The following is a 24,506-nucleotide window of genomic DNA, read 5'->3' as shown; positions in this document are numbered from 1 at the left end:
GCCACTATTGTAGAAACTATTAGTGCTCTGGAGTGCTGCTTATCAGTTGGAATTCTAGAGATGGATATCTGTACAAGGGACTTTCGATCCCACTGAACAAAGGCACATATACTGTTTAATTCTGCTAAAAAGAAGTTAGAATCACAGATGGATTCTGTCAGTATTCCTTATTTAACCTTCCAGATTTCATTCAACTTTGGTGACTCCAGCAAAAATACTGCCACAATGGACTTTTTGGACCATTTTTGAGAAAAAAAACCCCAAACCTTTGTAACTGGTTTTGATCCAGTCAGAAAAAGGAAAAACTTTATAGTCTAGGGGGCCAGAGAATAGTGAACCACAAGGGCCTATTTGCCTTGAAAGCTTTTTATTGCGTTGAATGTACTTCTTACAAGACTGACTCCATCAAGGAGCTCATTAAATCAATTGATTTACTGAAGTGCATTGATGAGCTGGAGACTTCGTTGTTTTGTATCAATGGCATCTGAATTCAGTGTAGTAACGTCCCGTACTCTTGCAGATTGTTGAAAGATGAGGTAAAAACTTGGAAACCCATTTGTCCTTAATGCAGAGCAATGTAAACAACGGGTAACCTGGCTTCTTTGGAATTACTACAGAATTTAGGTAGGTAGGAATACTTTAGCTCTTAGAAGCTAATGCTAATAACATTTGGGTTACTTTCACTACTTACTGTTTTACTTGCATATTGTATAATTACTATTCTTTTTTTTCTGCAAACTTCAGAGATGTATTTTTATGCTGCTTTTAAACTTCAGTTCAGTTAATTATTTAAACTCCAAACATACATTATTGACAGCTCCGTTCCCCTTGTTTCCTTCTCCAAACTAATGATGTTACAGTCAATATGACTTATTCTCCACTGTTCTTTGAACTGATATCAATGGGACAGATCACATAATCACAGAATAGTAGGGGTTGGAAGGGACCTCTGTGGGTCATCTAGTCCAACCCTCCTGCCGAAGCAGGGTCACCTACAGCAGGCTGCACAGGACCTTGTCCAGGCGGGTCTTGATTTTACATTAGAATTTGAAGCTTCACTGGAGTTAATCAAACAGGTGTTCATCAAAGGCCAAGATTTATGTCTAAAGGGTAGTATCACTAGTGCATCAACTTAGAGGTCTTTATGGAGTAGTCTGCTTATATTCTTGACTGTACATTGAAGAGAGGTCATGTTTTCCTGTTTATTTCTACAGTTTCATCTTAACAAAATGACCCTGCCTGCGTATGCATTTATTTACTGAAATTAGCAGGACTTGAAAGGTGCTAATTTCTGTTACATACTCAGCTTTAGATGCTTATGTTTGAGCAGTTTGCATATATTTGAAGAATTAGGATATGAAAAATGTTAAGACTTCTGTGGCCTATACTCAGACTCCTTCAAGATAAACCTCCAGATGTAGATGCAGTGCCAATCCTAAATATGATACTGGGAAGGATTAAAGCATTTTTAGCTTTATTGTTACTGAGATAGATTTTAATAGATTTGTCCTCATTTTCCTTATACCAGTATCTGCTGACCCTATTATTAGCTGTGATTTTTCTGGTTGTTTTTCATCGATATATATCTGTTCATTAAAAACATCACCAAAAAAAGCGCAACAGAGAACCTAAACCTGATATTCCTTGAGAGGCAAGGATGATTATTTATTTTACATAATACTCCTTTAAGTATTTGTACAGAGAATTAGTAAATAAGTTACATTTCTGTAGAAAAATAGATAACAAGTTCAAATGGAAATGTAAATGTCAATGTATGCTGCTGCTTTTTGCTTATCAATGTGTTCTACTTAGAGAAAGAAGTAAAGAAAAGCCAGGCTATGTGAACCATCAGGGAATTGCTGTAGTGCTGGATTGCTTTTGAAGAATAATTTAGGCTGATGCTGGAAAGCAGCATATTCTCCCTATATTTTTGTAGACTTATCCTTGCCTTCTCACCTTTTTTCAACACGATATAAATGCTTGTTGTCACTTGCAACAATTTCTTTTATGTGCCTTTTCTTGTGCTCCAGTCATATTTTTTCCAAGAATAAACAGTCTCCATTCCTTTTTTTAATGTGTGCTTGAACTGGTGTGAAATAGAGGTAGGAACTCCATTTTTATATCTTGAAGATTTTCATCTACCAGAGAAGTCCCTTGATCAATATTTCTGACTCTTTTCTGCACTTTGGACCACTTGACTTGCACAAAATTAACAGGAAACACAGAGAACTCGCTCAACACAGTAATGGTATCCTCCTGACACTTTGAAAATAACATTTTTGGCTCTTAAGCTAGCTACGTGGAAGACAGTCATCCTCAGGAGGTAATGAAGTAGCTGAGGGCATAAGCGAAGAAGTGTAGGGAAGTGTAACCAGGGAACTGACGTGTGTTTGCACGCTACACCCAAGTGCTAAATATTGGCCTATAGCCATGCATAACAGACTGGATGTCATTTATTTATATGTTGCTTTCTCAGACTGCCTTTAATTTTATAATCTCATTCTTCCTTCCTCGTCTGTATAGACAAACTGCTATGGCATCTGTGGGAGTGGACAGGAGCCCACAGAGGGACAATATATGGCTCCAGGCTTGCTGCCAAGGTGGGTCACCATCACAGTTATTTCCAGTTGAAGGTTCGGGTTTCCTGCTTCCACAGGTAATAACCAGAAGAGTGAGCTCCCTGCTTTGTGGCACATGCAAGATACAAACAGACACCTGAACTGACAACAGACCCAGTAATACACATTCACTTGACTCCAGAGTAATGCGCTAACTTCTGCATTTTAAGCCTTAGTCTGCAGGTTAAGTATAACGGTTTTTGATATATCAAGTGCTTTGAAACTAAGTAATTTTGTTTATTCCTGTAGAATTTTTACATCACTGTATTTCATATTATGTTAAAGAAAAAATTGATGTACTTCTGAAAGGTTCTTGTTCCATTTCCATTTGTGTTAAACAAAATTGTTTGTCAACAGAGACAGTCACCATTTTTTTTGTGAACTAGAAGCCAGAGAACTGTCTGCCATAAAAAAAATATCCCAAAGACCATATGAATCCAGAAATAATAAAATAAATAATAATAAAGCTGTTTCTAATGAGGCAGCAGTGTATGTGGCACAAGCCAAAACACTGCTCCAGCAACTATCTGCAAGCTCTGCAACACTCAGGAGACTGCTGCTATGTTACAGCCTCTCTCCTTTCCTGATAATTTGATCCACAGAATGCAAATCAGAAAATTAAAAGTTAGAGAAAACTATGTTACAGCACTTTTATAAAAAATCTGATTGCTTTTGTCAAGGGTCTGTGAGAGGAAGTTGTCCGACACTTGTGACCTGCCAGGTCTCAATGAGTGATTATTTTCGGTAATTAGCTTGAAAGGCAGAGAAAGTGATTTTGGATATTGAAGGATGGCGATGAGCATAGCCTGAAATAAAGCTACAAACCAAGTGACAGAAGAGGTACCTACTGTATGAAATGATTAGATATCTCAGTCAGTAAAACTGAGGGTTGTTCAGCAAAATAATACCTAACTGCTTGTTACCATTCACGGAGATCGTTTTTAACTCAGTTTGTCCCATGGATTTAGAGGACAGTGCCTTTAAGCTTCTGAATAGCCTGACAAACCAGGTAGTGTCCCTCTATCATTCAGAACAACTTCTGTTGTCATGGGTACAGACTTTACTAATGTCACGCATGAGATACAAATATCTCATAGATACAAATCTATAGGAAAATTCAATAGGAAATGGGTAGCTGTGTGCTTAAACATCTGCTCAGCTGTAATTTATCCAGCTTGGTCCTTTTGCTTTGTTTAGCCTACTGAAAATTGGTATAGTATTCATTGGTATAGTATTCATTTTTTTATCACAGATTAGCAATGTTATTAAATGAATTAATATTGATTTGTACTGCAGCTCTTTCCATCTGTTAAATTTAAGAAGAATTAGAATGTATTCCCTGGGTCAGTCTGTGTAGCACTGAAGATAGTGTCTTGAATTTCAAACATAATGACCCTGGTGGGAAGAGTTGGGTTTCTCTTTGATTTCAACTCTCCTGTTTTAAAGAGTAACTTATCCCAGTAATCTATGTGCAGCATTCTCTAAGCATGTTGAAAGTATTATTAATTAAATATTTATAGAGGATTGTATTTAAGAACCAACAGAATATCTGCAGTGTGACTTTAATCTCCTCTCAAGCTTTTGTATATCTGACCTTCACAAATTTGTTTCTCATTTTTTCTTATATCATGTAACAGATTTTATTATGCATTCACTGTACTCCTGAAATTTAATAAATATTGTATCACCAGCATTGAAATAGGGCTTATGAGCAAGAGAAATTAATTTCAAAGTGGTCTTTAAAAAAATTTAAATGTTTCTCTTCAGGAATACATGAAGTATAATACATCAGATAAATTAGAAATTAAATACATTGGGATAATTAACAAAGTAAAAATAAATTACATTATGTTCAGAATCATATGTCATTAAAAGGTTTTGCCAATTAATTTCCTCACTTAAATTTAGGTTTGTCATCTCAGCTTATTTATTAAATTTTGTTTTTTTCTGGTATGTATTAGTTAAGAGCATAGACCTCAACAACAGCAGATTCAGGAAAACCTCTTGCTTACGTGCCAGTGGCTGGAAAAATGCTTATGCTGTATTTGGATTTTTCTCAGGGTGTTTTTTTTCACTCACAAGACATTAAAATAAACTGTCATAGATGACATTTTCAACAATGATTGAATGTTCAGGGGGAGGGAAATGGACTGTTAAAATACCCCCATTCTTGAAGTCACATGTAGGACCATCAAGGGGTTTGATTTTTGCTTTATTACTTGGGTAAGAGATTTGGTAATATATTTCCATTGTTCAATTTATATTGTAATCATTCCATTCATCTGCTTTTGACACAAATGATATAAGCTGTATCCTGCCTGTATTCTTATACTCCCTTTTATTATGAGTGGTTTTTGAATTCCTAAAGTGCTTTTGAAAATAGGTTATGTAAAGATGTTATCTCAGTGACTTTAGTACCAACCAAATTCTTATTTTCACTATGATCTACCCAATACTGTCAGGACTATATTGTCACATGGCTTCCCGTATAGTGATACCACACAAAAAGCATTTCAGTTTTTTGTTTTCCACAGGGTAGATAAGTGATCCAATTTGTATCATAAAAAAATATCATACCAAGATATTGCACCCTTCTGCAGGAAGGGGGTGCCACTCTCTGAAATCTGTTCCAATTCAAAGAGACCTTTTACGCTTCTGCCAAAAAATATATAAAAATTAAAATGTCTGTATACAAATACAAATACAGAATATTCCTTATTTTTGAGTGCTTTGTTATCCAATAATCGAAGAGCATAAGTAACATACTTCTAAATGTAAAATACAGTTGAAACAGTCTTAAAAGACAAAGAGCAAACATGTTTGAAAACAAAAGGCATAAGAAATATAATTTGAATCTTAAATTGGCTCTCTCTTACAAATACATTTGATATAATGTGATTCACCTGATTCTACCCACCAGTTTCAGTGAATTTGATGTGACAGATAATGCAAGCTCCTTAAGTGACTACCATTATTGAGAGTAAAGTGCTTACATATTTTTACACCCTCAAATGAAAATTAAATGAAAATTTGAAAACAAACAGAACACTTCAAAGATAAAAAAACTTTGTGTGAATTACAATTATTGTGTACTAGCGCATGTGCAATAATACCCCATTAGATACCTGCATGCCCTCCATGGTAATTAATCAACCCCACTGACCCATGGCCACATTTTCAGGGATGACTACATAAAAAATGACGTTATCCTCAACAGATAAGTTTCATTTGTTTTACTGTCAGATGAATCTATGAACTGCAGTGCCTCGTAGTGCACTTTTAACAGGTATTTTGACAAAAATGTTACAGCTTTGTTTTTACTCCTGTTAGGGTTTTTTGGTTGGCCTGACAGAGAGAAGTGGATGGGTGCAGTACTCTCTGCTGCTGTACCAACAGAAGACTTGTGGTGTTTCAGATGGGAAGAATCACTTTCCTCAGCCTGCTGGCTCATTAATTTGGTAGGTATTGGGCTGTATTGACAGTTGGTTCTATGTTGGATTGTAGCTGGATTGTATACATAGTTTCCCAGTGAACATTTACTAATAGTGCAGGAAAAAAAGCCCCCAGAACAGTTTAAAGCAAGGTTGTCTGCGTCCTGTTGCGATGATTTTCTTGATTAGGAACACCAAAAGCTTCTAATTTCTGTTTTACCTTTTAAAGATAGAAGCTGACTGATGAAACCAGTATGGTAACTCAGCTAACAGACAGACCAATGCCAGAGGTACCCCTATGATTTTTATCCAGAGACGTTTGCTCTGTCCCTGAAACGGAGTACTTGCGACAGAATGGTAAGTGGCAAAATTGCTAATAATAACAGAGTGCTGTTTGAACAGAAGCTTGATGGCTCACTGGAGGGAAGGATGCATGCTCTCGTACAGACTTTTACCTAGCATAGTGTCAATGTGTGTTTATACTCTCTCACTTGTATATTTCAGTCATAACATATGTGGGTCTACCTTATTACTGCAGCTGTGCTACCACTTGCAGAGTTTCTGTGATTGAAACTGGACTTCAACAGAGTCCATGCTATTTTTTTCTGTGTGGGTGTATCACGAAGTCAGTCAATTTATCTGACCCTGTTCAGAAAACAGATGAAAAAATATTGACAGTAGCAAAACACTGAAGTCCCAAACAGAGGGATTTATGAAAAGTTCATGTAACCAGGTATTCAGGGTGAAGAGCAAAATTTTTTTGCGTGGCCTGATCCTTCAGTTGTCACTCATGAACATATTTGCTTTGAAGTAAATGGGGGTAGTTCATAAGAGTTAGAAATACTTGAATGAAGAAAGGTCTTGTGACTTTACTACAGAAATTATAGGAATAGGAGATTGTAGTATTGGATTAGATGTTTTATTTAGTCATCACGAAGCTGAAATTTACTAAAGGTAAATTACATTTATGAGTTGGGATCCTGGAACACAGCCTGTATGTGCCTTCTCTGTATATATTCCCCCTGCTAAATTCTCAGTGTGTCTCTGTTTACATCAAATGAATATCAATAAGGCTATGCTGATTTACTTAAACTGAGGGAATGACCCTTTTTTCCCTCTCCTTCAAGCTGCTAGCTAAGTTCCTGTACTTGCTAAAGAGCTCCTTTCTCCCTATACCTCCTTCTTTTTCTCCCTGCCCAGCAGAGCACCATTTGCTGTGAACCAGAATGTCTACACATCTACCAGTTGGTTTTCACCAAGGAAGAAGCTTTAATATTTTGCTCCTGAGGGCACTATAAATGGTGCGATAGTATTTTGACCTGTGCAATACTGTAGGGAGTAATTATTTGTATTTTCCCCTCAAATGTTTCCTAAGCGGTTGTTATTTTACTCAGTTTATAAGCAGAAGTAAAGCCAAAACCTCAGCAAGTAAATGACTTCTGCTTATTTGTATGTGAAGTATCATTCAGGCTTAACGTATTACAGTATGGAAGTCTTAATTTGATACTTCAGCAGGGAGAAAGTTTGTTATTAAGCAGACTGGAAATAATGGCATGATGAATTTTAAGTTCCCTGGGAATGTTATGTTCTGTAACTTTTGGGGAATGGTTATTTTAAGAAGTTAATGGAAGTTGCACTTATCTGGAAGTAGAATTCAGCCCTCAAATTTAATAATTTGTCCAAACTTTAGCAATTATAGTGCTGTAGCTGACAAAAAGAAATACTTCTTCCAGTGTGATTCCTATGTCTAAGCTTCTGTATTGTGTCTGTCTTGTTTACCTTTTCTGTACATAAACTTTATGCTACTTCAGCCATTTTTAGAAGTTGCTCTTACTGGCTATAGAAAATTTTGCACCAGAAAGCCAGTTAAAAAAGGAAAGAGATTTTTAGTACAGCTTAGACTAAAAATAGTCTATATTTTCAAGGAGTTAACATGAAGACACTGAAACACTGTATTTCTATTTGACACACTCCTCTAATCTAATCTTCCTGTCTCAGTGAAATAGTTAGTCCTTTTTACTCTGTGTAGCTTTTCTTACTTTCACATCAGCCAGGTTGTGAAGCATATTTTCTTTTACAGTTTATTAAATATTTAGGTTGTTCTAGATCACAAACAGATAATGAAGTCAGAATTGATGGCTCCATCTGTTGGTGAAAATATAAACTTTATAATGAACCTAGAAATCGACAGAACAGTAACTGGAGGGTGGCAGAAAATAACTAACTTTATTTTTTGTACTATTTTCAGATTACAAATTTATTTTAAGTTTACAAATTAGACACACTACAAGAGGACCACTAGTAAATATTCCTTCTTATGTTAGCATGAGAACATGTATTCCATGGTAATTCTCCCCATTTTGCTGCTTATTATTAGTAGCAAGTAAAAAAAATAAAATGTAGAACAAATTCAAAATTACATCAAAGTGATGGCTTTCATCCATCACTACTCTGAAATATTTTAAAGCTAAGTATATAGAGATGATGCTAACAATATCATGACCATCAATTTTGCACTCATGAGGGCCATCATCCTTCTCTTGATTTCAGTGGTAATAGGCTCAAGCTGAGAGAGTGAACTGACATCAACATCAAAGAAATTTTACTTCATCCTTCTGCAAGAAGTTTCTATCTTACACATTAGGTCTCAATGCATAAAGCACCCTCAAACCTCATATTTGAGTTCTATCTTGTAGATCATTCAGACAAACTTTCCAGCTCTGGGCATCAGCCTGGGCGGCTGAGAGGTGGGGAGAAATATTAGGGACAGCAGTCTTGGGGAAGCCTGAGAAATTCTACTTGAAGTATGACTGGTGAACTGGACACAAAGTCTGAGAGCAATGCCTGGTTCTTACTCTATTTCACTCCAGAATGAAACGTATGAGATTAAAGCACATCCAATTTAAGATAACCTTTTGGTCTCTGTGCTGTAATGGAGCTGGGGAGAAACATTCATGCATACAGGCAGAAATCTTGGTGAGCTGCTATTCTGTTGATGAGTAAGTAAAGGAATTATATTTTGCCTTATAAGCGAACTCAGACTAATTTGGACCCAACAACAGAAAGTCAGAAAACTTGTGGAGTTACAGCCGTTGTCTCAAGTTAGATCAAAGGAGAAATGCCAATATGCCCTGAAAGCACTTAGCTGAAGTGCAGGCAAAGGGAAAGAGATGCACCTCCTCTTGGTGTGTGAACAGGTTGCTGACGTTCTGAAATACAAGTCAGTGTCTTGTAATCACCAAAACTGAAATGATATGATTTTTATAACCAAGCTGTAAGCCTGCAAAATTCTTTCCAAACTGATTGAAACTGGGATTAAAACTTAAGGCTGAAAGGAAAGCCACACTTATACTTGTCCAGTTTACTATTGCCTTTTAAAAGCAGAAGGGCATAGCAAAATACCATTGTGCAGTATCTATGGTGTGAAATTACTTGAAGAATGTGATTTCTGTGGCTTTGAACTGCTAGTTTAACTGTAAAGATCTTGAAAATCATAAATCTTTGTCCTACCTCTTTGAATTTCCAAGGCAGCTGAGAAGTCTCCTCTGGAGGCTAAATTTCTAAGATGTAGACCAAACCTGTTGTTCCTACACCACCTGGTTCTGGTCTCCTGACTCAGCAGCAAAAAGTGCAAAAGTCAAAAAACTACCGCTATCTTACGATCCTCGCCTAGCAGAATGGCTTTTAAAATTAGAGCCAGCTTTAGGCTGTTTTACTTACATCGGAGGGGTAATTTCCCCCTCTTGCCACAATGTACACATCCGTGTGCTCTTCTTCTTCAGTGCATTCAAAAGAGCTGAGATTCTCTAAAGGTCTTGTTCCATGTTTCTAGAAGTCTGGAAAACTAACGGGGTGAGTTTCCTCTGCCACACAGCCACAACAGAATGTTCAGCCCTATAAATTTAAACTGAATAACTGTATTGCCCAGAAGTCCATCTAGTTTAAAAATTCAGTGAAGCAATCAAAAATGCACTGGAAGGTCCTAAAGATGAAGTAACTTTTGTAAATCATGGCTGACCAGAGCGCTTTCCCAATAGTTCAGTAATTGTGAACCTCAAATGAGAAGGAACTTTGCTACCCTTGAAATGTAAAAGCAAGGGTTTGTATTTTCTACCTGAGCCATTGCCTACAGTAGGTAAAGACTGATGAAGCTGTTCTGCAAAATATCTTCAACATTGTGATTAGGTGCAGAACTGCTGCAACAAAATGAGCCTTTACTGCTGCTGTGTTTTCTGACGTTGCCATGTGCTGATGAATTTCCATTTGCCTAACACCCGAACTCAGGAGCCTGGCTGCAGCCTGCACATCTCGGGCCTCCCAGCAGTAATGCAGCGTGAGGCTGCCTCCAGGCAGCAGTCAGACCATTGCATTGCTTTTGCAACTCATCCTGAACTCAGCTCAGAAACATTACCAGGTTTATAGCACACTTTTACACGTTTTCCCAGCTGGTTTTACTGAGGCATACGTAGGTCAAATAACTTGATGCAAGGTCAGTTGGAGAAGTTTACTGATCAGGAGGGTTTAGAAATACTCCACGTAACAAGATAGTCCACCATGTGTTTTTTCTTTTTTAATAAATATTGATTTAAGCAAAAAAATTTTGGAGTGCTGGTCTAGAATTTGTTGTCAGTGACTTGTGCTAATCCTTAATGTCTGCAATTTTGATTTGCGTACTACTGATCTTGCTCTCATTTGTTGAACACATCTTGATAATGCTGCAAGAAAGTTTATTATGATTTGTACTCTTCAAATGTTCTATGTAATAGAGCAAGAGAGGATGCAAATGAGACACAGGTATGCTGTCCTTAGGATTTCATTGCAATGCTGAGGAAGACTTCAGTGACAGCAGATGACAAAAAAACCTAGAAATACCCTTGCAAGCAGGAACTGAGTATGTGTATCCAAGACTAGCTGCCCTAATATCTTTTTATAATCCAAAGAGATCAAAATACTTGAAAAGGCTGAGATTTAAATGATGAGCTAAAAACAAATGAAAGTGATGAAGCTCTTCTAACTGATGTTGTTTGGGTTTGATTTAGATGTATGTTTTGGATTTACTGGTAGATTAAGCAGTACCCCCTAGACCAGATAAGTTTCTAAACACTTCTGTGTCCTAGAGAATATCTTACTCATGTATTTGATCTAGCCTGAAATTTTAAGAATGCTCACCTTTGGGAACAAAGGAAGGTATGCAGTCAGAAACCAAGCAGCTCACTGCAAAATTACGTCCTTATTTACTCTGGGAATTTTCTTCTTTTATTGCCTACTAAAGCAGATTTGAAAACTCATTTGTCCAAGCAGCTCTCCTAACTGAATTAATCTCATTGATGTACCCTATTTTTTACTGGTAGGAAAATTATGCTGCAGGCTACTTCAGATGAATATATTTTTCATCTTATAATAATTAAAATCTTCCATTCAGTCCGCTCACAAACAGCAATGATTTTAGTGGAACTAGTGAAAAATATGATCCTTTGAGTAAGCATTAAAAATTAGAGGGAATAAATATTACTCCTTTTCTGCTAATAGTTTTTTGTCATGACTTCAGACTTTTCCAAGGATGGACATATTTCCTTTTATTCTCCTACATTTCTCTGTATACATGCTGCACATTTTTCAGTGTGAAATTTCTAGGTGGCCCTAAGGACTTTCATGTCACAGATAAATGTGTTTCACACCTCTTTGTGTAAGAATAGCCCACTGTGACAACCTCTTGCTATTTTCTGTAATGATTCATTAGATCTGAAGAGCATTTTCGCTCCTAACTAGCAAGTAACATTTTTACAGTAAATCTGAACTGAAGGGAAAAGAATGATTCCTTTAAGTCTTTTGTGTATGGGGGTTTTTTCTTTGTTTGTTTGTGGTTTGGTTTTTGTTTTTAATCCAGCTATGGGTGTCTTCTTCTCATGGTAAAGACAACATGTGAACTTTTATTCCTCCATAATAATTCCCCAGGTAAATGAAAATTCTTTGCTATTTGTACACTTCCTTTTGGAAAATCAAGTCTGTGTAATCTATGATGTTTTCCTCTCAGTCAGTTCATCTCAATCAAGCTTTATCTCAGTCTTAGCCTTAGTCCTACCAGAGCTGGCAAAATTGAGATATTTTTCAGATGAGAAAAGGGACCGGGTTGCTGGACTTGGGTAAAAGACTTGGGTTTTCTGCTGCCAAGGAGAAGAACACACCGAGTGAAAGTGATTGCCACTTCTGCAAGGGTCGGTTCCTTCCTCTGCACAGCAGAGATGTCTGCACACGCTTTCATCCACCCTCTGTCAGGCCACCAGTGATCAAGCTGGTTTTCCAAAGCAAACAGAGGGATCAGAGCTGTTTTGCCATCCTTGTTAGTCAGCAACTCTCTACTTATCTACGACTAGAATCAGAAGGCTAATTTAAAGGTATCAGTTGGGAAATATTCAGCAGAATCTGTTGTGTACTGCCTCAACAGTGTACTGCCTCTGTTCCTTTCCAAAACTTGCCTAATTAGAAGCAGCGTGCTAAACTTCTACTCTTTGTGGTACCATCAAAAGTCCTTCCTTGAGGCAACATAAGCAAGAGTTATGAATACAAAGTCTAATACTACATTGACCTAACAATCCAAAATGAATATTCAAATTTAGTAAGCACTGACATATTGTAACTCTGTCTGCACCTCAACACATACAATTTCCAGATCATAGTATCTGTTCTAGTAAAGGAAAAAAAAGCAGTAAAAGTGTTGATGTTGCTAGTGTGAATAGATCCAACTTCAGCAGCACAAAGCAGTTTGTACTAAGCAAGAAATAATTCTTATTTATTTATTTTACAGAACCACTATTCAGAGAGGAACCACACTTTATTTTTTTTCCATTTGGTTTAGTAATTAATGTTTTTGCTGCAGTTGACATTGGCAAACAGGGTATGGTGTATTGGCAGAGTTGTGATAGTCAGTCTCCATTAAGATGATGATTTTCAGCTGAGGAACAGGAAATTTTGGATAATTATGATACTGATAATCAACAACAACAGCAAAGAATGTAAAAACCACCACAAGGCTTGCAGGACAGAAAATGGAACTGATGCCTCTCTGTCACATATTACACTTTGGAATATCTGCTGAGCAGAGATTTTTACCTGATCCTTCTTTTTTTTTTTGGCTGCAGCTGTGTTAATTTTTACAGCTGTGTTAACGCCAGAGGCAATCAAACTGACCCTTCGGTGGGTGTCGCCCAGCATTGTTTTCTGTGGCTTAAAACAAAGCAGTGAAAGACATTCCCTTTTTGCTAATTTTCCAGTGTGTTTCTGGGAAATCAGACCATGAAGTTCGCCTCAAGAAGTTGTTTCGATGTGGCTAAGACCCTTGTTTATGTGTTCTCAATTAAGGAATCCTTAATAAGCTATTCCATTTGCACATAGATTGCCCAGAGAGGGTATTTTTACCCTCTTTGGGAAATTTTGGCAGTAGGTAAAGTATTAAGTCATTGGCTTATAGTTCAAGGGTAAAACTCTATTGGAACTGAAAGATCTGATATTCAGAAAACGTATGCTTAGCTCCAATTCTGCTTTGTTTTAAAATCAGTTTCTTATTTAGTCTCATTGAGAAATGAGTGCCAGTGTTTTGTTAGTTTAGGACACATTAGAAAAATCAAATTGAACATTTACTGGAGTTTTAGTCTAAAACATTTGAGATCCCTAGGAAAGAGGTCTGAGGTATTCTCAGTGAGTATTTCTGCTGCACCATTCTTGGGAGCGGACAATGAATTAGTTGCCTTTGATGTTGGTGTTATTTGTTTATCCTCGAATCAGTTCAGCAAGTTTAGAGGTCTTTCTTATACCACCAATGTGCCAGTGGTGACCTAGCAGCAGTGTGTCCGCAGCTCAGATTATAGCCTTTATCAGAATATTTTACTACGCTGCCCACAATGGCATCAGTTACAAAGCAGATGTTTGTCTAGTCATGACTGGCAGTCATGACATGACTGGCAACTTACTAAAGCAAGGCATTAAAATATCCGTCTGCTTTTGATTGCTTGCAGGATGTCCTTCATCTGAACTGGATAATAGTCTCTCATTTTTAGTTTTGAATTGCCCATTTACTGCTGTAGGGGAAGCTGCCAACCCTGAGTGAAAACTGGAGTCAGCCCACAAGGAACCAAGAAACAGACGAGGGATGGACAAATTGAAGGACTAAATCCTTTCCTTCTCCTTGCAACACAGAGCGAAAATGCCCTGGAAGTTAACTCAGCCCCGTCTGTATTAGCTTCTGCACAAAGCTGCTTTCCCATTTAACAATGTTGCTGCAGCACATCTGAGTCAAGAGTGATATGGGCCCAAAATAGGTAACAGTGTTGAAGGTCTTTGCACAAAAGAGCCTGACACACAACTGATAGCAGGTAAGTATGAATGTTAAACTCTGGAAGCAGGAGCTCCTGGAAGGAATTACTCCCCTGTCTCAGCTACAGCAGAACTAATTTTGGAAGTCTCTCTTCACTTTCCTTACCTACGTGGCTACTTTTGTTCCATGTAGAGGGTTAATTTCCTCTCCTCCATTCTGTGTCATGCCAATGTGGTGTTTAGGTTATCAAACCAAGTTAGCTGTTGAGAAGTTTATCTAAGCTGTGGTTTGCTTTTCACTTTCTTGTGATGTCTGGAATCGGTGGAGATAAAGCATTGGCTTTGTTTTCTGGACTTTATTATACATGGGTGACTTTCAGCAGTCTGGAACTATGTACCTAGTTGTCTAGCTCTTAAAAATACATTTGTTAAGAGAAAATTAAGGAATATTAGCTTAATAACTTTAAGATTTCTGTGTAGAATAGTCAGGAGAGAAAAAAAAACACCACACCCACCAGCATTTTATGAATAAGAATGTTCTAAAATGAAGTAAAACTGATGACATAGGACCACCAGAGGGCACTCTGGCTCTTTGAGTGCTCTTCATTCAGCTTTTACTTGACGGGAGAGTGAAAATGACAATAAAACCTTAAGAGGAAAAATGCTGATTTATTTCTTGTGGAAGAAATTAAAAATAGATATCTCTTTTCTTGCTTATCAAAAGTCCTATCACAATCTTTGTATTAACTACGCACAAAGATGATATCACTGTTTTTGGAACACATTTGTAAGGGCTGAAATGGGAAGATGCATCTTTTCTGACAGTTTTCAGAGATTATTTAAAATCAAAAGACTTTTCTAGTGTATCTGATATTTTTCTTGACACTGTAAGTCTGATAATTCTGCCAAGTAAAATGCACATAAACAACAGTGTTATGGTATTTTTTTGTTGTTGTTTAAAGATATCTGCCTGTAAGCTCTCATGATTACTTCATTGAAAAAGCAACCCATCGGGGTCGACAGAGAATGGTATTTAGGATTAACCTCCACACACATTTGGCCATCTTATAATTTTCATACAAGTAGAGTATTAACTGAGAGATAAGAAGCGAACATCTGAAAAGTTCATCCTCATGCTTTTCTTCTTGTGAGTTCCAATAGGGATGATTTTTGTCTGAGCTAGTGATGTGCTGAACACTGATCACAATCAGTTTCTTCTAATGGAAAGGTTACTGTAATAATAAACCTTACATAGCCTTTCTCAGTTTCTCTCAGACAGATCATTTAATCTGTTTTTAGAACTAGTATGGACCCTTTTGAAGAGATTCTGCTAACAGTGCTTTCCTCCTGTGAATTAAACGTCACCAGATTCCCCAATAATAGAACTTTTGACCTTTTTCTTCCAGTGTTTTGCAGTTCTAGTCATTTAAGTGAAGGCAGCTGATAGTTTGGATTTGACTAAATGATAAATAAATGTCCCCACTTCATGTGCCTTTGACCACTGTGATTTAAGAAGTAGTTGTAATAGGATCACCACAATCTCATAGCCAAAAGTCGCATAGCTGAAGCGTATGACACATTTTATTTGGCTGTTCCTCCCTTTAAGCAGACCATTGCCTGCACGACAAACAAAGACAGTCTCAGTAACAAATCCCCAGTTGTTGCATACAGGCTTAGATTCTTTTAGTGAGGCTCTGACAGGCAGAAGACTCTCAGGCAGTTTCTGACTCAGCCCCAGATCCCATCTTTTGCAGATTATAGGCTCTCTTCCTGGCCAGTCACCAAGAAATCCTTCCCTACAAGCCTGATTCCTATTACTAGCACAGGGGAGAAGAGCCCAGAGCACTTGGTTAACCCATGCTTAGCCAGAGTATGGTTTGCATGTTCCAAACCTTTGGTTTATTTTCTTTCAAAACTAGTGATTTGGAGTATGCACATCTCTGTCTTCATATGTATCAAATGGATACAGCCAAATTACACAAATTTTTCTTTAAATTGTTTTGAAATCACAGAGAATTGCAATTTTTGACAGTGGCAGAAAGTTAGAATAGCACTTGTTGAAGAACTGGTTAAAAAATATTGTCAGTGCCTTAAGTTCACAAAACACTGAGTAGGAACTGTGGGGTTGGGGGGAAGGAGCGTTTTCATGGTCTGTGGAGGGCTGGCAGTTTGAAGTTATTCCCTCTGCATAAATATGGCAACATTTGTAAGCTACTCCAGATCACTTACTGGAATGTAAAGTCAGCAAAATTCTGCACTTTAGAAAATGATTGTACAGCAGGACCCCTGTAGAGGAAGTATTTTGTGCCTCAGTAAGACAGTACGTTCAGCACTAGTTGCTTTAGTGGTGCTCTTTAACGCATGAATCGTGGTAAATTTCCCTTCTTTCTGTTCCTTCCTCACAGAAAAGCCTATGTCCTGAGCTGCTTCTCTTTTTTTGTTGCGGCTGATCCATACACAGTGTGGAGAAGGTTGTTATTTCACAGGATGATTCAGTGTTTTTACCATTTGTGAAAAATCATGCCTCCTTCTTAATTTTTGTCTCCTCCCCAGTATTCACTGGCAGCCAGGAGTCATGGTCAAGGCTTGGATTCAAAACTCAGCTGCAAATTAAAGATCAGAGCCAGTGTAATAGCTGGTATCTAAACTGGCATCCAAAGCACTGAGCAAGACACTAATATCTAAACCAGCTGCTGTGCTAAGCACAGAGCTCCCTAGAACTAGTACAAGAAAAAGATGAAGACAGGGTGAATGCTAAATTTGGAACATCATATGGTTCAGTCTGGGCATCAGGGAGGTTTCTCCACCCACTTGGGACCTTCACTCAGGGCTGCTGTCTCTGGGGATGACATTTGGGCCATTTCTGGTTTGTGGCTGAAGCACTTGGCCAGGGTGTATGGAGACTGGTTCAGTTCCTTGTCTGCCTGTGAGGATTTAAACTTCTCACCCACATGCCTCAGTTCTTTTCCCTGTCCCAGCCCTGTTCCTGTCTTTTATCCAAGCACTGTTTCGTGCAAAGTACAGAAGACCATCTGGCAACAAATGCAGTCTCTTCTTGAGCTCTGCTAATTGTGCCAGATGCCTTGCATGGATTCTTCAAACCACAGCAGTTTCAGTTCTCAAAATTCTGATGATACATAAAGATAGAAGAAAGTAATATAATACAGTAAATTGCTTTTTGGAGTGATTTCATGGAATACACAATCCTTAAAGACATAAAATGTAATAAAAACGTGTCAGACAAACAAGAACACAGGAAATCTGAGGTAATTTCCCTTTGGAATACTGATGATGTTATGTGCTATGTGGCTGCAGCATTCCCCAGGAGGCTACAGTGGCATGGGTGGAACCACTTGTTAGTGTCTGTTAATTCACACTGCATTGCCTTGTTTGGTGTTGGACACCTTTGTTCTTTCTCCAACACTAGTTGAAATAAACTTGTAAAGTATTCTTGGAGGAGTAATGTCCCGTGTAATACTTGAACGGTTGGCTGTGAGAGAAGTTCCAATTTATATGTATTTGACTCACACTTGAGGACTCGGATATTCTGGTAACTAGGTCACTTTGGCATCAATCTTCTGAAACTGTGACAGTTTTTGTGGCTTCTCTGTTCAGTCTCACACTCAACAACTAATAACCTGTATATACATGCCAAACATCTGTGCCTATTACTGTTCTCTGTTATTTTGAAAATCTCCCAGTTCTCAACACTAGTGTGGCAGCAGGGAATCTGGTGAGAACAATCAGTATTCTAGCTATTAGGTAAAGACTCTTGACAAAAAATAGCCCTCAAGACTGCTAGTTCAGGCTCATAAATATTGAAAGTATGGTATTCAAAATATTAAGAAGTGTAATCAACCTTGTGGTTATAGCTAAGCTACTGAAATAACCAGCGAATACTGACTGCTTCTTTGAGGCTACTGAAGACTCTGTTGCTTTTCACTTCTTCAGCTGCTGGTGTAGAAGACACAGGATAACCTGGGATGAAGGTCACAAAGCAGCTGAACTAAATCTGTATATTTAGGTTATTATACAAGTTCAGAATGTTTAAATGAGATGTTCACAGGCATCTATTCCATGCTTCCTGAAGCTTAGTCCTTTCTTTCATCACAGGAAGAAAGGAATGAAATCTTAGTCATCTGTAGCCAAAGTGCAATTATACTGACAATCCCGGCAGATAAATATGGCTTAGGACCTCTTGTAGAAGGGGTTGAAGCCATGTATTATGGTTAGGAAGAGAAGCAGTGTCAAGGACCAGCAGTGAAATGTGTAGACACCTTTGTAAGACTTCCAAATTTCAGCAAAATTTTTATACCCTGAATAATGGTAGATTCAGGCTTTGCCAAAATGAAGCTGGGCAAATCTGTTATTTCCCATATGGAAAGCAACTGTTCAAGTAAGTTATATAATTATACATTATAACATTGCTTCTGTCCAAAACCTAGGGCTGTTGCTAATGCCGAGATTTTTTGTTTTCTTGCTATAACTAGATTTTTTTCTTTGTTATTCAATTAAAGCCATAAGGGAGTAAACAATTCCATTCTTTTCTCTTTCCACCCTCACCATTCTCATATCTGATGATTTACCATTCACTATTCTGGAACATGAGTTGGCAGTTTTGGCCTTGCTGCTGTATGTTGGTTTCCTGGACTTGAGACTAATGAAACAATAAGCATTTTTCTGCTATAGTAAGCCCTGATTTCCGCACCCCTCAATTCCAGATGTGGATTCTGAAGCTGATACTGTAACTTAAAGAAGTCAACATAAATAAAGTAACTTGGAAACCAAACCGACTTCCCCTGATTTTGAATTAAATGATCAAACAGTATTCAGGACTTAGGACTTGTCTTTTGAGCTCTTTGCAAATAATTCCCTTATGCAACAGAGGTACACATTAAAAACTGGTACCGCCAAAAGTGGGGGAAAAAAGTCTGTATTCAGGAGAATAGTAGCCTAATTAACATGGAGCTGTACCAGATCACAGAATCACAGAATGTTCGGGGTTGGAAGGGACCTCTGTGGGTCATCTAGTCCAACCCCCCTGCCCTGCCGAAGCAGGGTCACCTACAGCAGGCTGCACAGGACCTTGTCCAGGCACCAGAGAAGGAGACTCCACAACCTCCCTGGGCAGCCTGTGCCAGTGCTCCATCGCCCTCAGAGTGAAAATATTCTTCCTCCTGTTCAGATGGAACTTCCTCTGCTTCAGTCTGTACCCGTTGTCCCTTGTCCTGTCGCTGGGCACCACTGAAAAGAGTCTGGCCCCATCCTCTTGACACCCACCCTTCAGATATTTATAAGCATTTATAAGGTCCCCTCGCAGCCTTCTCCAGGCTAAACAAGCCCAGCTCCCTCAGCCTTTCCTCATAGGAGAGATGCTCCAGTCCCCTCACCATCCTCGTAGCCCTCCGCTGGACTCTCTCCAGTAGCTCCTCATCTTTCTTGAACTGGGGAGCCCAGAACTGGACACAGTACTCTAGATGAGGCCTCACCAGGGCAGTGTAGAGGGGAAGGAGAACCCCCCTCGACCTGCTGGCCACACTCCTCTTAATGCACCCCAGGATGCCATTGGCCTTCTTGGCAACCAGGGCACACTGCTGGCTCATGGTCAACCTGTCGTCCACCAGGGGACACCCAGGTCCCTCTCCGCAGAGCGGCTCTCCAGCAGGTCCACCCCAAGCCTGTACTGATGCATGGGGTTGTTCCTCCCCAGGTGCAGGACCCTGCAGTTGCCCTTGTTGAATTTCATCAGGTTCCTCTGCGCACAACTCTCCAGCCTGTTGAGGTCTCGCTGAATGGCAGCACAGCCTTCTGGTGTATCGACCACTTCCCCCAAGTTTGTGTCATCAGCAAACTTGCTGAGGGTACATTCTAACTCTTCATCCAGGTCATTGATGAAGAAATTAAACAAGACTGTGCCCAGTACTGACCCCTGAGAGTCACCACTAGTTACTGGCCTCCAACTAGACTCAGTGCCACTGATGACAACCCTCTGATCTCGGCCATTCAGCCAGTTCTCAATCCACCTCACTGACCACTCATCCAGCCCACATTTCCTGAGATTGCCTACGAGGATGTTGTGGGAGACAGTGTCAAAAGGCTTGCTGAAGTCAAGATAGACAACATCCACTGCTTTCCCCTCTCCCCTCTACCCAGCCAGTCATGTCATCGTAGAAAGCTATGAGATTGGTCAGGCATGATTTCCCCTTGGTGAATCCATGCTGACTACTCCTGATAACCTTATTTTCCTCCACTTGCTTGATGATGACCTCCAGGATAAGGTGCTCCATCATCTTTCCCAGGATGGAGGTGAGGCTGACCGGCCTGTAGTTCCCTGGGTCCTCTTTCTTGCCCTTTTTGAAGATTGGAGTGAACATTGGCTTTTCTCCAGTCCTCGGGTACCTCTCCTGTCCTCCAGGACCTCTCAAAGATGATGGAGAGTGGCTCAGCAATGACATCCGCCAGCTCCCTCAGCACTTGTGGGTGCATTCCATCGGGGCCTGTGGATTTGTGGGCATCCAGATTGCTTAACTGACCTCTCACACAGTCCTCCTCGACCAATGGAAGGGCATCCCTTCCGCAGGCTTTCTCTCTCACCTCCAGGGCCTGAGATTCCTGAAAGCCGGCCTTAGCACTGAAGACTGAAGCAAAGAAGGCATTCGGTAACTCTGCCTTCTCTGCATCCTCCTTCACCAGGACACCCACCTTGTTCAGCAGCGACCCCACATTTTCCCTAGTCTTCCGTTTGCTGCTGATGTACTTGAAGCTTTTCTTGTTGTCCTTGACATCCCTTGCCAGATTCAATTCCAGGTGGACCTTAGCCTTCCTCGTTGCATTCCTGCATGCTTTCACAACATTCCTGTATTCCTCCAAGTGGCCTGTCCCTCTTTCCACATTCTGTAGACCTTTCTCTTCCACCTAAGCTCTGCTAGAAGCTCCTTGCTCATCCATGCGGGCCTTCTGCCTCCTTTTCTAGATTTCTTGCTCAGGGGGATGCACCACTCCTGAGCATGGAGGAAATGATGTTTAAACAGCGACCAGCTCTCTTGGACTCCCCTGCCTTCTAGATCCCTGATGTGGTAACCTGAGAAGGTAGTTAGCCCCACAGGAACTACTCGTTCTCTTGTCAAGATATCTGCACTTCTTTTGAGATGGTGATGGCTGAGAGACCAAACAACGTCTAGATTTTATGTCAACAGATGACTTGCACTTCACCATAGTAGTTTTACGTAAACTTTGATCTGGCATAATTTTGATCTGAGTTAAACCTAACCCAGGAAAACCTGTGCTTGTTTAACCTGAGTCAGAGATAAATGTGTGATTAATCCAGTTAACCATACTGCAGCCCAAAGACTTGTGCTGGCATGAAGGACGGAGCAGTGCAGGAGGGGAGAAGATGGACTTTTCCTGCGGCAGGTCCCATTTGTGATGGCTTAAGAAGATTGTGAAGTACGAATGAACTTATTTAACTCCAGGTTTAAGATTTCTGAACCTCAGAGAGATATAATAGACAATTTTACATGCTACCAAAGAGCTGTCTTTGGCATAGAAACATAGCCCCGGCTTAGCAGCATTTTAAAGGAGATGAAGAATGTTGTGTCCTATTGCTGTTTCACGGAAACTCTACATTATGGAACTGCATGGAGGCAGAAAATCCCCAGATCAATACATACATTAGCATAAGATAATTTTATCTAGATTCAACAGAAAAGTCAAATTGTTCAGCTTATCTAGGTTTAAGCAATGCAATTTCTAGCACAGATAATCATGTGTGCTATTCTTTACAGTTGCATATAATTCTTACATTAATCTTGATACTGAAGTTATTGTGAAGTTAGATACAGAAAGCATGTTTCTCCTTTGCCAGTGGGCTGTTTGATGAAGGGCACAATTTACAGCAGCCCTGTATAATTGTCCCCTAGGGCTGAAATGGCCATAGCATTCTTGCCTATGTTGGCTCCTGGACATATGTTGGTAGGTACACAACACCTCGAGGACCCACAAATAGTCAATGCCTTGGAGGACCCGGTGTGTGAAAGACATTTGTAACTTTCACACTGTGTGGAAGGTGGAAGCACAATATCTTTCCACTTTGTGCTCAAATACTCCTCTGCTACCATGGAATATAGGGACGTGATCCTGTGGAGTCATCCAGTTTCACAAGTATCTTGCTACTCTTTAGCTCTTAGGACTTACTGTGTTTCTACGTAATATATTTCCATAGGAAATAAAAGACGTTGGGTACAGAGTTGAGAGCCAACAAGCTGAGCAAAGTAGTTTAAGACATTCTAGTGGTACTATGCTAATATAAGGTACAATTTTTGCTGCAGAAAACTTGGAAATTGATTGTTTATCACTGATAATGCTAACATTGATTCAAGACATGGCATATAATGCATTTGTAACATGCTAAGAAGACAACAAGACATGCATTTACTAAAAAGGAGTAAAGTGAATACGACTGCTGTTTATATGTGAGTGAGTGAGGTAGCGCTACTGTGAGTGAGAAGCAGGTATATGTAGGGCTACAGTGTAGATGCGTGAGCTGCTTGGGGAGCTATATCATGAAAGTGTGAGAAGTTAGACATAGAGATTGTTTTCAGCTGGAGGTAGACATACTTATTTTCTCCTGACAGAGACCTCACTGGACACATTTTCTCTGAACAGCTGTGGACAGCTGGAATTCCAAAGGCTCTGCTTAGAGATTTGGGTTTGTCCCAGGGCTCATGTCAGGACATTTACTGAAGTGCGCAGCCTATTCATGATGTAAAACATGGTGGTTCCCTCTGTGGAGCAGGCAGTGGTTCTGTCTGCTCCTCTTCTGTTTTGCTTTTCCTGACATTTGAACAGCTCAGTCTCAATTACAAGGCCTGTGAGAACTTCACAGTCCCTGGCTGAAGGTCAGGTCAGGCCAAGTTCTAGCTCCAGATTAGGATGAGATAGGGAAATTCTTCACCTTCCCCTCAACTTCTCCCTAGCTTCTCAGGATAGGCTCGAGGTACACTGAGCCCTGGGATCCCTTCTGGGTAGCTGGGGGAAGCATGGGGGACCAGGGACACAAGGAACACTGCAGAAGACCCTTCTCTGCAGCCTGAACACAGACAGGCACACCAGTTCTTCGCCTCTCCGGGGCTGGCCTAGCGCTACCGAGCACACAGCTGTAGAAAACACTGATGAAGCACTATATAATATCATTTGCCCTTCCTGATCCTTCACCCTGTAAAATCCAAATGAGTAAGCCTGAGGAGGAATTAATGAAGGGTTTATGGCTGATTTATTTACCTTCAGAAACAGAGAAATGAATGTGTTTAGGATTTTAATGAAAACTCCTGTCTTCTCAAATAAGCTTTTGGTTTCAACAGTATTATTGAGTTTTTGTGAGGCACAGTTTCCCTCAATTTAAACCACTGTTTTTCATGGGAAATTTAATTAAAAAACATGTATGTCTTACTAAATGGAAGCCAGTACTATTCTGAAGCGAGTGCTTGTCTTGTTCTGGCATTAGTGAAAGAAGTGCTTTAAAAAGACTTCTCATCTTATGAGAGCAAAACAGAACCAGGACCTAAAAACTTAAAATTTGTCTTAGAACCCTATTATTATTTTCTAAACCTGAACCTAAATTTAACTACTAATGTTCTCTTCTTAGTTGTACGGTTAAGCTGCCATGGCTTTAAAACCATCTATTTGGATGGATTTATACTGTACGTTGCTTTGTAGTGGCTGTTCTCAGGAGGACCACTGAAGGTCTCTGTAGGAGAGCTGCAGAAGCCATCATATGCCTGCAGACAAGCTGCTGGTGAGGGGACAAGGATGCAGGAGAGGGGGGACACCCTCAAGTGCTGTTGCTGAAGTTAGTGGAACAGCCTCATCACTCCCTGTCTGTCCCGCTAAGTCTGCCTGCGGTGCATCACTTTCAAACTTGGGGAGTCCCTCTTTTGAAGTGAAGTGGTTGAAGAAAACCCAGGTTTTCTGAGCAGCTGCCATCAGCTACAATATAGGTACTGGAAACAAGATAGCTTGGGTCCAGGGAAATATTCTAACTCAAATTAGTCTGCTTCATGTCCTCTTCAATTTCCAAAAAAAAATGAACTTCTACAGTGTTAACAGTGTAGTTATTCCTGTTTTGTAATGATTTGATGTTAACTGATAT

The sequence above is a fragment of the Opisthocomus hoazin genome, chromosome 5, assembly GCF_030867145.1.
Source record: "Opisthocomus hoazin isolate bOpiHoa1 chromosome 5, bOpiHoa1.hap1, whole genome shotgun sequence".
In the NCBI taxonomy this organism is placed as follows: Eukaryota; Metazoa; Chordata; class Aves; order Opisthocomiformes; family Opisthocomidae; genus Opisthocomus; species Opisthocomus hoazin.
Note: the sequence above shows the minus strand (reverse complement) of the source record.